Source organism: Tinamus guttatus, unplaced genomic scaffold (assembly GCF_059628265.1).
Source record: "Tinamus guttatus ecotype Peru unplaced genomic scaffold, ASM5962826v1 Tinamus_guttatus_pri_ptg000079l, whole genome shotgun sequence".
Taxonomy (NCBI): domain Eukaryota; kingdom Metazoa; phylum Chordata; class Aves; order Tinamiformes; family Tinamidae; genus Tinamus; species Tinamus guttatus.
Genome location: NW_028288613.1, coordinates 1220001 through 1232500, shown reverse-complemented (window position 1 = coordinate 1232500; position 12500 = coordinate 1220001).

Below are 12500 nucleotides of genomic sequence, written 5' to 3'. Positions count from 1 at the left end.
GATTTGTTGTGGGATTTGGGAGGGCTGTGTAGTGCTTCAGTGTTAAGCACCCAAAACTCTAGGGGACTGCCACTAATTTCCTCTCTCTCGTAAAACAACATAGTATTCATAACAACTCAAGAGGCTTGACATAAGTAATGATGGCATATGCAGGCGAAGATTACCACCCCGGCAGTGTAATCAAGGTGCTAGGTACTAATGCAAGTTAAATGGAGACAATAATGCTGAAACTTGCAGTGTGGGATTAGGAGAGCACTTGAAACGCTGACATGGGCATCTCCTCCCGCCGCCTCCCCGCAATCCCCCCCGCACCGAGTGACCTCGGAATGTGCGCGGGGTGAGCGCCGGCGCGGAGGGACGGGGGGATGCGGGGATGGAGGGAGGGATGGAGGGAGGGACGGAGGGAGGGACGGATGGAGGGAAGGATGGAGGGAAGGATGGAGAGATGGATGGAGGGAGAGATGGATGGATGGAGGGATGGAGGGAGGGACGAAGGGAGGGATGGATGGATAGAGAGATGAGGGAGGGAGGGGTGGATGGAGGGATGGAGGGAGGGATGGAGGGAGGGACGAAGGGAGGGATGGATGGATAGAGAGATGAATGGAGGGAGGGAGGGAAGGATGGAGGGATGGATGGGTGGATGGAGGGATGGATGGATTGGTGGAGGGACGGAGGGATGTATGGATGGATGGAGAGATGAATGGAGGGATGGATGGATGAGTGGAGGGATGAATGGATGGATGGAGGGATGAATGGATGGGTGGAGGGATGGATGGATGGATGGAGGGATGGATGGATGGAGGGATGGATGGAGGGATCGTTGGAGGGATGGGTGGAAGGATGGATGGCTGGAGGAATGAATGGATGGATGGAGGGATGAATGGATGGGTGAAGGGATGGGTGGAGGGATGATGGATGGAGGAACGGATGAAGGGATGGGCGGGTGGAGGGATGGATGTGCTGGGACTCTGGGGTCCCGGCCGTGGGTGCCCGCAGTGACCACGGGGCTGGTGCTCGGCTCGGGGAGCCACCACGAGGGAAAAGGGAACCACTCCGGAATCCCGCAACAAGAAGGGAATTAACTGCATCCCTTTAAAGTGGCCTCCGGAGAGCTGCACGATGAGGGGGAACATTGCTTGGAATATTTCCGATTTGGGAGGAGCGACCTGGATTTGTCTCGCAGGAGCTCCCGCTTCCCGCACGGGCCGGGACGGAGCCGGTGAGCGGGGCCCGTTCCCTGCGGAGCGGCTCCAAGGAGCAGCGCCCTTTGGAAGCGCCAGCAGGTCCCTGCTGCCCGGCTCATTAATGCATTTAAGTGCAGTTAGTTAATTTTTTATCTCTCGTGGCGAGCGGCCGCGGGGCCGGAGCCCGTGTCGTCCCCGCGTTAGCGCTCCTGCTCCTGCCCTTTTCCTGGGTCAGGACCTCGCGCCGAGCGCTTTTTTATATATAACAAATTGCTGGTATTGTTCATTAATTCCTGTCTTTGAAATGCCATGTCAAAGCTGCGCGGGAATTCACGGTGCCAGTGTCCCTTGGACAGCTCTCACCATGGTCCAGTGCGAGCTCCTGATGAAATTACAGGTGCAGGGAAATGCAGAATTAGAAATATATCTGATGTTGCAATACTTGCGAAGCCGGGGCTGTGTTGATGACAGGACAATTCCATTTTTGACAGTTTAATTTACTGTTGCCAGTGGACAAGAGCAAAAGGAGAACGTGGGGTTAGGCACCTGCCCCCGCGCACTGTGTTTCACATGCTAGGTTGCAAAATCATGACTCCCTCAACCTGTCGTGCTCAAATGAGAAGGGTTTCAGCTGGGGAAATGGAATACATCAGTGCAGGTAATATTGCCTGACCTCATAAAACAAAAGGAAAAATTGCAGATTCTGACAGCCATTATGAATCTTGTATCAGCATCCAAACGGCTCGGCGCCGCGGCGCGCTACATGTTTGTAATGGGAAAAAAAACAGGGTTGCCACATTGACTTGCAATATGGAGCAAAAAATGACTTGTCAGTAATTCGCTGTGTGATGTTAAGGAGGCTGTTGGATTTACTGGTATGTACACAAGGAGGGGTAGCCTGGAGCGCCGCGTGGACACGGCGCCGGCGCAGGGCTGCAAATCCGGAGCGTTGCAGGGCTGCAAATCCGGAGCGTTGCAGGGCTGCACATTCAGTGCACTGCAGGGCTGCACATTCAGTGCACTGCAGGGCTGCACATTCGATGTGTCGCAGGGCTGCACATTTGGTGCAAGCTTTTCTGCTCCAGGAATTGCAGGGCATTTTTACTCACATGCACCATAAAGGCACGCATTTGGATGCTCTTAAAGCAGATTCCTTTAGTTCTAAAAATCTGCAGGCTCTGGTGTTTGGTGCCGAGGCATCGAATCGTACGCCCAGTTGCAAGTTTTTTTCTGCTCAAGGAAGTCCTAATCCTGCTGAATGCAGTTATGTTCCCTCCGATCTGATGTCGGGTATTCTGTATCTTTCAGTCTTTCGCCTATTTGTGCCTCCTCGTACTTGCTGGACGTACGTTGTAGAGCCCTGCATCTCATTCCTGGATTAAAGGTTATCCAACAAAACCGAACACAGTTCTGAAAATAAAAACACCTTGCATTAAAGAGGGATGAGAACGCAGACTTTCGTATTCGGTATTAAATTTTTAACCACCTGGTTTTGCAGCCAGGGTTTCCTGGTGTAGCTGCGGGCTCTCGGGGACCGCAGAGGGGACACGGAGCCAGGGCTGGCTCTGAGGTCCCCAAAGCACCAAAGAGGAGCAGAAGCGACACGCGAGGTCCCCCCGCTCGCGCCCACGGCGGCGCCCGGCCGGGCCCGGCCGCTCCGCAGAGCCGAAGGGGCTTTCTGCATCCCAGAGGGGTTTTACTGGTGGTTTTACTGGGAAGGAGCAGAGGGAGGAAGGAGGACACCGTGTGCTGAACACGTCCCCGCGGCTGAGGACGCGGCAGCGCGCGGGTACGGATAAAGGCCTCAAGCCGCTACAGGGAGGTTGCCGGTTTCTTCAGACTTTTACGCCAAGGGTTTTCCCTCATTCACAGTGTGTTTTCAGCAGGAGACCCCGCAAATGCTGGTTTTTGTGTTCAGAAGGCCCAGCCCCCCGTCCCTGCCCGCATTGGGCCTCCCTCCTGGAGCGCCCCCGGCAGCTCCCGGCCTTCCCGGCGCGGCCGCTCCGGCCTGCACCGTCCTGTCATCTCCCGCTTCAACATCTGCTGCGCTGACGGGAGAAAAATGGGCTGGGTTGGACCGTTGTACTTGGTCTTTTGACCCTCCGTGTTGCCCATGAGCAGTGAAGGATAACTTTTGACAAGCCGTGTCAGATGTGACAGGCAATCTAGTTGGGTTGAGTGGAAATGTGCTGTACAAGTTTGAAGCCTTAGTTGGGGGCATTTTCCTGGTGTTCAGCGCATTTAAATTGACACGAGGCTGGGGCGCGCGGAGCCTCCTCGCCGCCGGCCTCCCCCGCGTTGCTTTGTGCTCATCGTTGAGCCCGTCTCGTGCAATCCGCTCCTCCCCGATTCCCGAGGTTTGCAGCCGGTAGGAACATGCGCTAGGTTTAGTTTTCACGACACAATTAGGAGAATTTGTGGTTTCTTTTTTGCCTGGAGGGCGTTGGGTGTTACTGCTGCACGCATTTCTATGCGCGCCGAGGTCACGAAGTGTGACCTGATCCACGGCTTTGAACGTACCGTTAGACTAGGAATGTTGAATGGTGGAATTTATTCAAACAGCATCGAAGGAACCTTGCTAGCCCTGAAACGGCTCCGTTTCTGAATTAGTTATTCAGCCAAGTTGACAGTACGTTTACGGGGAGTTCATTTTCTGCATTGCTGTCCTGACTTTGGTCAAGATTGTTCCGTATTGCGCGCTTGCACTAATGGGCTGTGCTACATGGCTCTGCTTTTATCTAAACCAGTTCTCATTATGGATGTGAAAACTCCAGCAGCCCGGTGGAATTTGGGTTTGAGAAGACTCATTCCGGCTCCCGTTGAATTCCCACCTTCTGTTTGACAGCCCACGGCTTCGCACCCTGCTCCTTGGAAGTGAAATACGGGTTTTGCTCTGAGGTTGAGTGGACTTGAGCACGGGGCAACCCACCCAAAAGAGCCTTCGGTGCCTTTTTCTGTCCTGTGGTAAATCTAAACACAGAAACTGCCTTTTTGGTGCAGCTGCAACTGTGGGCAATTGCAAATGAATATCTCTACTCAATTGCATGTCAATATCTCCACTCAGTTGCATATCAGTATCTCTACGATATTTGGGATTTTTGGAAGCTGACTAGCTGTATTTACTGAGAGAACTTAATACAGCTTCAGTTCAGATGAGTCTGTGAGCTCAGCCCCTCTTAGCTTCTCTTACAGTCACCATGGCCCCGACCCAGAAACTTCTGGAAGAGGAAAATTCCAGACCCACACGCACTGGGCCTGCTTTCGAAAGCTTTTCTGGAATGCTGTGGTAAATGCACACAATTGGGAAATAACTGTTCATTTTCTCTTGTTTTATAGACATTTTTACTGAAGTTACTTCTCTGGAGTGGCAGTGACTGGGACATCCCTTTAATCATCTGAAGTCGTTGCCAACCTTCTCTCTAACATTTTAATTCCCTTAAATCACAACTAATTAAATGATTCAATCAGTCATTCATAAGAATAAAGGTTCCTTCTTGCCAAGAGCAAATAACAATTCCTCATTTTTAAAGGCTTCCTCCCCCTTCTGCCCAGAAAAGCAAGGGAAAATACTCTCCTCTTCCTTTAGCTTCTCCTGTATATTCCTGCTATTTCTGGAGATCCTTGGGAAAATAATGTGCACTTTGATTCTTTTTACCAAAAATTGCCACTTTTTGGTGATTCCCGCACGGTTCGTTGCTCCCGGTGTGCAGCAGTCATCCCATCTCCCCCTGCTCTCCATGTCTCCCAGGGACTTGTCCTTCAAAAGTCTGGTCTAGGTCTCGGCTGCCTTCAGACCCTTGCAGTTCTCAAGGCTCGTTTCACGGCAGGTTAAGAAGATTGCCATTAGCTGACATTTTCACACAGGACTCCAAGAAGTTAGGATTTGCTTGCGGGGCATGTAATAGCCCCCTGCTCAGCGTGCTGCTCGTTGAGGTCTGTCGGGGCGGCCTGGATGTGCTTGCGGATAGTCCACTTCCTGTGGGTTGTCTTGATTCGCCATGTAAGAATGAGCCAAGATGCAGAACTGCCCGGGCTTCCTCTCCGCCCTCACTTTCCGTGTCCAAAGTGCAGGTTTTGCTCTTAAAGCATGCTTAGAGCAAATGTGGGCAAATTAGCCCAAAGCACTTCGCTAAGGGGGGCTCTACAGTTTGTGCTGCGGTGCACGGTGTCCTGCAGAAGTTGGCCTTGGTGCTTCCGAGTTATCCAGCATAGCCCTGAATTGCTCATTCCACTTGTATCAGCGTGGTTTGCACAAGGCTGATTTGTTCCTTCCTTTTATTCAGTTTTGGAGGGCTATATATTTCCTGCTGATAGAGGCAGCTGGAATTTCTCCTAAAAGATTATTCAGGTTTATGCCTAATTCAGCAGCCAACAATATCTTCTTTTTGTCCTAATGCTGGTAATGACATGGATAATAATCTTCATTCTGTTGACTTAAGGGGAGCTATGAAGACATCAGTGATTATAAAAATAGATGGCTTGCTGGAGGTTTCGGAGCAGCGCGGAGGCTCCCGGCCGCGCAGGCTCTTCTTTCATGGCGTGGGCTCAGCAGAGCGCCCGCCTGCGCTCCCGGACCACACGGTACCGCTTCAGGCTTTTTTTTCCCCAAACCCTCTCTGTGTTATTGTTGAGATTTGGGTATTTCGCTGTCCGTAGCACAGAAGCCCACTGTTCCCTAGGCGTTCTGGTTTCTTCTTTTTTTTTTGCAGTCTAGATGGCTATTAGGCGTAACCCCCTTTCCTGTGCGTTGCCGAGGTTAAGTTTTTGTAATAGTTGAGATTAGTTCAGCATAGATTTAAGATTTACTTCAGTTTCTGCAGTTTTTGTGCAGCTCCCAGCTCTGTGGTAGCTGGACTCAAGTAAATCATTTTGTAATGTTAAGCATTCAGAAGAAGTCGGAGATGAAGCAAGCCTTTTGGCTTCTTTAATTACAGGCTTCTAATAAGCGATGGAGTGCTTTGGGAAGGGCATTTGTGCTGGAGATGCACATTACACTTCTGCCTGCAGCTTCAAGGTCTAAAACTAGGAGCCCTGGGCACAGGGAGAAGCTTTTCTTGAGTCCCAGGGACTCTTTGATGTCCCTGCGTTGGGTCATCGTGGATCAGCGCCCTGTGGCCCTGGGCCACCCACCCCCAGCCAGGGGACCCTTCCCAGCCTGACACGTCGAGAGGCCCCGTGGTGCCTCCCCAGGTCCCCCTGAGCTCCAGCCACCCCAGGGAGGTCCTCAGGGTGCTCTATCCTCTTCCTTCAAGCCTTGCTCTTCGACGTCCTCTGCAGGTGCCTAGACGAAACGAGGCTTTGAGAAGGGTTTGCAACCCGTGTCTCTACGCACGCATCTACCGACCCTCGTGGGGACAGTCGTGAGCAACGCTGAGCTGCAGGACAACTGCCACGGGGATGTGCAGAGGTGCTGCCTCAGCAGCAAGCTCCTATAGCGTGCAGCAAGCTCCTATAGCATGCAACAAGTGCCTATAGCGTGCAGAAAACACCCATAGCCTGCAACAAGCTCCTACAGCGTGCAACAAGCGTGCATAGCATGCAGCAAGCATCTATAGCATGCAGCAAGCTCCTGTAGTATGCAACAAGCACCCATAGTGTGCAGCAAGCACCTATAGCATGCAGCAAGCACCCATAGCGTGCAGCAAGCACCCATAGCATGCAGCAAGCACCAAGCTCCTATAGCATGCAACAAGCACCCATAGTGTGCAGCAAGCACCTATAGCATGCAGCAAGCACCCATAGCGTGCAGCAAGCTCCTGTAGTGTGCAGCAAGCACGTATAGCATGCAACAAGTACCTATAGTGTGCAACAAGCACCTATAGCATGCAACAAGCACCAATAGCAGGCAGCAAGCACCCATAGCATGCAGCAAGCCCTATAGTGTGTAGCAAGCACCAAGCACCCATAGCGTGCAGCAAGCTCCTGTAGTGTGCAGCAAGCACCCGTAGCGTGCAACAAGCGCCTATAGCATGCAAGAAGCACCTATAGCGTGCAAGAGGCACGTATAGCATGTAAGAAGCACGTATAGCATGTAAGAAGCACACCGAAGCCAAGAGCAGCGCCCCGGGTGCTGCACGGCCTCCACGGCGACACTTGTGCTTGTGTCTGTATGAACAGTGCCCATTTTCTTCTTCCTGCTAGACGTAGTTTTCCTCCTAAGCCATTCACACGTGAATTAACAACAAATCGGGCTGCTGGGTCAGTTAAGTCGTGAAAGACATGGAGCAAGCAGTTGGCAATAAACTTGTCCTTTTTGGCACCTGGAACGCAAACAGTAACATAACAGTACCTTTATATAGTGCATAAAAATATAATTCAGGATAAGAACTCAGAGGTCACAGCAAGTGGTTAGCTAAATAGCTCTGGGGAGTTAGAATAGTTTGCTTACACAGAGATAAGGTGATATTTTATGCAGAAAGCCTATGTGTGGTTCCAAAGCCTGATGGTTTTATACACAGTAAAGCAACGTTGAAAATAACCCGTGGAAAAAAAGTTGAAGAAAATCATTTTAGCAGATTGCAAAGCGTGTGCATTGCGCCCGGGGAGGGGCCTCGTTCTGCTCCGCTCAGGGGTGTCCGTTCTCGGGCCTGCACGAGCGGATTCCACGGTCACGGAGAGGCAGGCGGTGCCAGGGAAGCGCCGACGCGGCCGTGTCCTTGTGTCCCTTGCAGTGCGTCCACGGGACATCTCCTGTCCTGAATGGCTCCTGCAAATGCATCAGCGGGCGCGGTGCTGCAGAAGAGAATAGGTGCACGCTGCAGTCCAAAGCAGGTTTTGAATCAACGCCAGCATTGCTGCGGTCTTGCAACTCTGCCCTCGCGTTGCAGCCGCCTGCGCGGGGCCCTGCATGACGCTCGTTGCCCTTCCTGCAAACCCTTTATTCCCACCTGAGCTGCAGCAGAATGAGCTGTTGAACCTGTGAGTGCTTTTGGTTTGGGGGTGTTTTCTTTTTTCTTAGCTTTTTATCATGTCAACTAGCCCTGCATAGCAAAGCTAATGAAGGCGACTTGTTTGCGTGCAGTGATGTATGTACAAAGACACAGAGAAAAAAGGACTTTGATTTGGACCAACTATTTGCTCAAGGTCTTTACTCAGGGAAACATGCAGTTAGGTTAGCTAGAAGTACTCCCAAACTGCAGGCAAGGTGGGTGAATAATTTTGAATATGGAAAATATTTTGTCTTTTTCATGGAAATTGACTTGGGATTTATTTTTAAAACATATTGCAATAAAGAATCTTTTGCCCTTTTTTTTTTTTTTTTTTTGCATCTTTAGCATCAAAGATTTTGTATCTCATTGGCACAAGATGCTACTGGGTTTGTTCTGCTGCTCCATCACTTACTTGCCGTCATCTAAAGCAGGTTGAGTGTCCATCACCAGCTCCTGCAGAGAAACGTAGGGTTTGTCCCAGTAGTTGTCACGACTGGTATTTACTTAGTGCCCTTTCTAAAACTTACTTATCCTGGAATAACTTTCCACCAAATGTTTTCCAGAACTGCTGAGTGTAGAGGATGAGGAGAGGGCCAGGAAGGTGACATTTAAGGCCATGATTCACCTTAAAATCCCAAGTCCTGCCTGGCCTCCTGCCTGCAGAATGACAACAATCCGTAATGTTACAGGGATTTGGCCCTGTCCTTCCCGGAAGCGGTGGATTCACCTTGATGTCACTCGTGAACGCCGAGCGCTTGGCAAAGCCAACGCTGTTGGCCAACCCCAAGGCAGGCCCGGGCCTCGCGGGGAGGCCGGCGTCACCAGGGCCCTCCTCACGGCTCCGCTTGGCCTTTACAGGAGCCACCTGTGACCCAGAGACTTAATTTCCTTCGTGGCGAAATTAAGCAACTGGTTAAATTCTGCGGGAACACATTTCAACATCCTGAAAAGATGTAGCGGGCGCGCGGGGCTGGGAGGGAACATTCCCCAGGCCGCCCATAATAATGTGGAGGTCCAGGGCTCCGCTCCGTCCGTCAGGGCCCTGCATTTACATGGGCTTTCCAGCCGCTCCGTGTAGCCCCTCATGTACCCAAATTAATGCGGCTCCGAGGCCGCTCCGGTCCCAGGAATCCTGCTCGGCCGTGTCGCCGGGAAGCAGGATCGCTCGGAGCGGCCCTCCTGGAAGGATCTGCCACATTTCCACCAGGAGTTATTGCTGTTATATATTTTACAGACACTTTACTGTCATCTAAGTGGTTTATTTTATTCCCACTGCTAGAAGAAAACTACAAAAAGGATTTTGTAATCTGAATGTGATTGTGGGCAGAGAGTAATGTTTGGAAAAGCAGCTAAGAGTAAATTATATTACCACTTTATTGTGTTTAAGGAGCTTCTCTATTGTGCTAGGAGTTCGCATGAGTTTTCAAAGTTATTAACTGGATGTGGTTTTGTTATGACTGTGTGTTTTGTCAATATGGGCCTTTTCTGTTAGTTTTTGCGGTGCCAGTCAGGCTGCAGCTTTGGCACCGCTGAAGTTTAAATATGTAAACGGAGCTGGTGCTGACAGTTTGCGGAGGCTTTGCCTCCTTCCGAACGCAGCAAACAAAGCAAACATTTTCCCGGCCGCTGTTTGGATAGCGACTCGCGCGGACCCTGCTCGAGACTCGCACGCCAAATATTTGCCGAGCAGACGCGGCGAGTCCGGCTTCTCCGCGAGCTTCCCGCCGGGAACGCGCGGGGCTCGTGCAGCTTGTGGGAGCCTTGTGGGTCCTGAGCTGTCTCTGTGCTCTTGGGGCAAAAACACGTGCTTTTGGGGCAGAATCCATCCTGGGTGTGTTCTCAGGCCTTACGCTTGGCTAGGGGGGGTTGAAAACCAACTGAAATGCAAAATCTCAGAAAATGCAAAAACGCTCTTTTTTAACACAAAATCAAAGCGTATCAGTTGATGTGCAGCTGATATGGATTCTGTGCTTGGAAAACACCTGCGCTGGTCCAGGAAGTTTCCGCAGGGATAAAACAAGGGTTGTAACAAGCAATTCCTTGAGTTTGGAGAACTCCAGGACAAAACGTGTTTCTAGCGTGCAGGCTTGAGCCCCGGCATTGCCTGTGCAGGAGGAATCCGGAGCAGCCGGTGCCCAAAGGGACCCTCAGCTCCTCCTTCCCAGCAGCGGTGCCTTCGGAGGGGCCGGCACGGAGCATCCCTGCGTGTCCTGCAGCCATCCCCGGCCACCGGGAATCCCGGCGGGGCCTGGGGTTGGTGCCGTTCGTTTGCTTCCAACTGCTTTAAATGCCAATATGGGGAGAGGACGGGAAACCAGCCCGCAGATTTCTTTGGCTGTCTGAGTGCGTAGCAGGAAGAAATACCATATTAAATGCAAAACAAAAAGGACTTTTCTTGTCTTAACTCTGCAGCGCTGTAGCTTGTGTCGGGCATTCACTGAGCTGATCCTGGGCATCCCCATGGCCATATCCAGGTTTGCAGCGAAGCCTGGGTTAGGTCGCAGTGCACAGCGCCTCGGCCCATCTCCCTGCCTGATCCCGTGCAGCCTCGGAGCTGTTCCCGTCGCCGTGATCCAACGAATCACGTCACGTAGCTGGACACCTCCCGTGCCCAGTGTGCAGTCTTAACGTGATGCCTCCTCCGGAACCAAACTCCTCTGCTGAAACGCCACCATTGTAAATATCTGTATCTATATACAAGTATAGATATCTATATAGATACATATAGATATCTATATGTAAATATAGATATAGATTTGTATATAGGTGTATCTCTATATAAATATAGATATATAAATATCTATATATATATCAGCTGTGCTTTGTGTGTGTGTGTGTTTGCATATAGATATATACATTTATATATCTATATGCACACACAATATGTACATGCACACTTCTCTCCAGTATATATGTATACACATACATATATGCACATATGCATGCACATAGATACCCTCCTGGGTGGCCTGTCACCAGTTTGTCCCCGTTTGGATGCCACCCAAGCACAGCGTTTCCCAGAGCGCCGGTCGCGCTGTCCCTGCCTCCGCGGCCGCCGTGCGGTACCCGCTGCCGGTTTGTTGCCCTCCGCTTTGGCATCCTCTTCCTGTGCTCGTGCAGACCATTCCCGCCTGCTTTTCCATGGGGAATTGCCGGCGAGGGGCTTTGCTGGAGGCCGCGCGGCGCTCGCCGGCGCAGCCCTCGTGCGGAGCCTCGCGCTGCTGGCCCCGCTGCTCCCGCATCCAGGAGGCCAATTATCCTGTCAAAGGAAAAAATGAGATTTGTTTGGTACTTCATAACCTCATGAACCTGAGATGCTTATAAATATTTTAATGATTTGTTCCATTATCTCTCCCAATATCAAAGTTTGACTGGTCTATAATTTTTTCCTGTCTCCTTTTCTCCGCTGTCTTTGCTGTCCTCTAGGATCCCATCCATCCTCCGCGAGCTGTCAGAGATGGTCACTAACGTTCCAGTATTTTAACATATTCTGATGAATTGTTGTAGTGTCAGTGAGGATTTTGAGACCAGTTTCAGTGTGAAGTTCTGCAGCATCAACAAGGTTTATTCATGATTGCCTTGGCTGTTTGCAAGGCTTTGTAAACAAGTGATGGGTAACTATTGAAGGATTATTGCATGCAATGCTAATGCACGGGGAATTAAATGTGCATATGTGTGTATATATTTAAATAAATACTTTTTATTGTAATTTACGGATTTTGTTCACCCCTGTCAGCAGCTTGGATAAATTAGTACTGCTTTTAAAGTACATAGCGTAATAAAATACAAGATGTAATGCATCAAGTCAATTTCATGCACCTTCACCTTGGACTGATTGGCATAAATTAAATTTAATATTGGTGATTTTATGCAGGCAAAAGGCAGTGCAGAAGCCCCTGGTCCCGCTGGCAGGAGGGCTCCCGGCTGCGTTCCCGCCTCGGGAGCCCCTCGCTCCCGGAGCGCTCCGGGGCTGTGTCCACGTGAGCACGTGCATATGTATATTAATATCCATATATATACATGCTTGCATACGTGCATGCAGTTCCCCTTGTTGCATTGCCCTGCTGCAGAGCGCTGCGCGGCTCCCGGCTGCAGCCGGCCAGGACGGCGGTCGGGATCCCGGGAAAGGCGCTGGGATCTTCCCGCTTCCTTCCCGGCGGCTCCCGGCCGCTTTAATGAGGACTCGCTGCTCCCCGAAACATTATGAATATTAAATGCTTTCCGTAACGAGCTTTGTTACGCAGCAACATGTTTTTTCATACAGAACCGATATCTCAGAACTTGGAATTAATGGGGACAAAGGCTTGTTTTCCTCATGCAGTTTGGAAGTTTTTGAGATGGCACTGCTGCAGAAATTGCCTTTTACTCTGTTTTATTACCTGTTGGT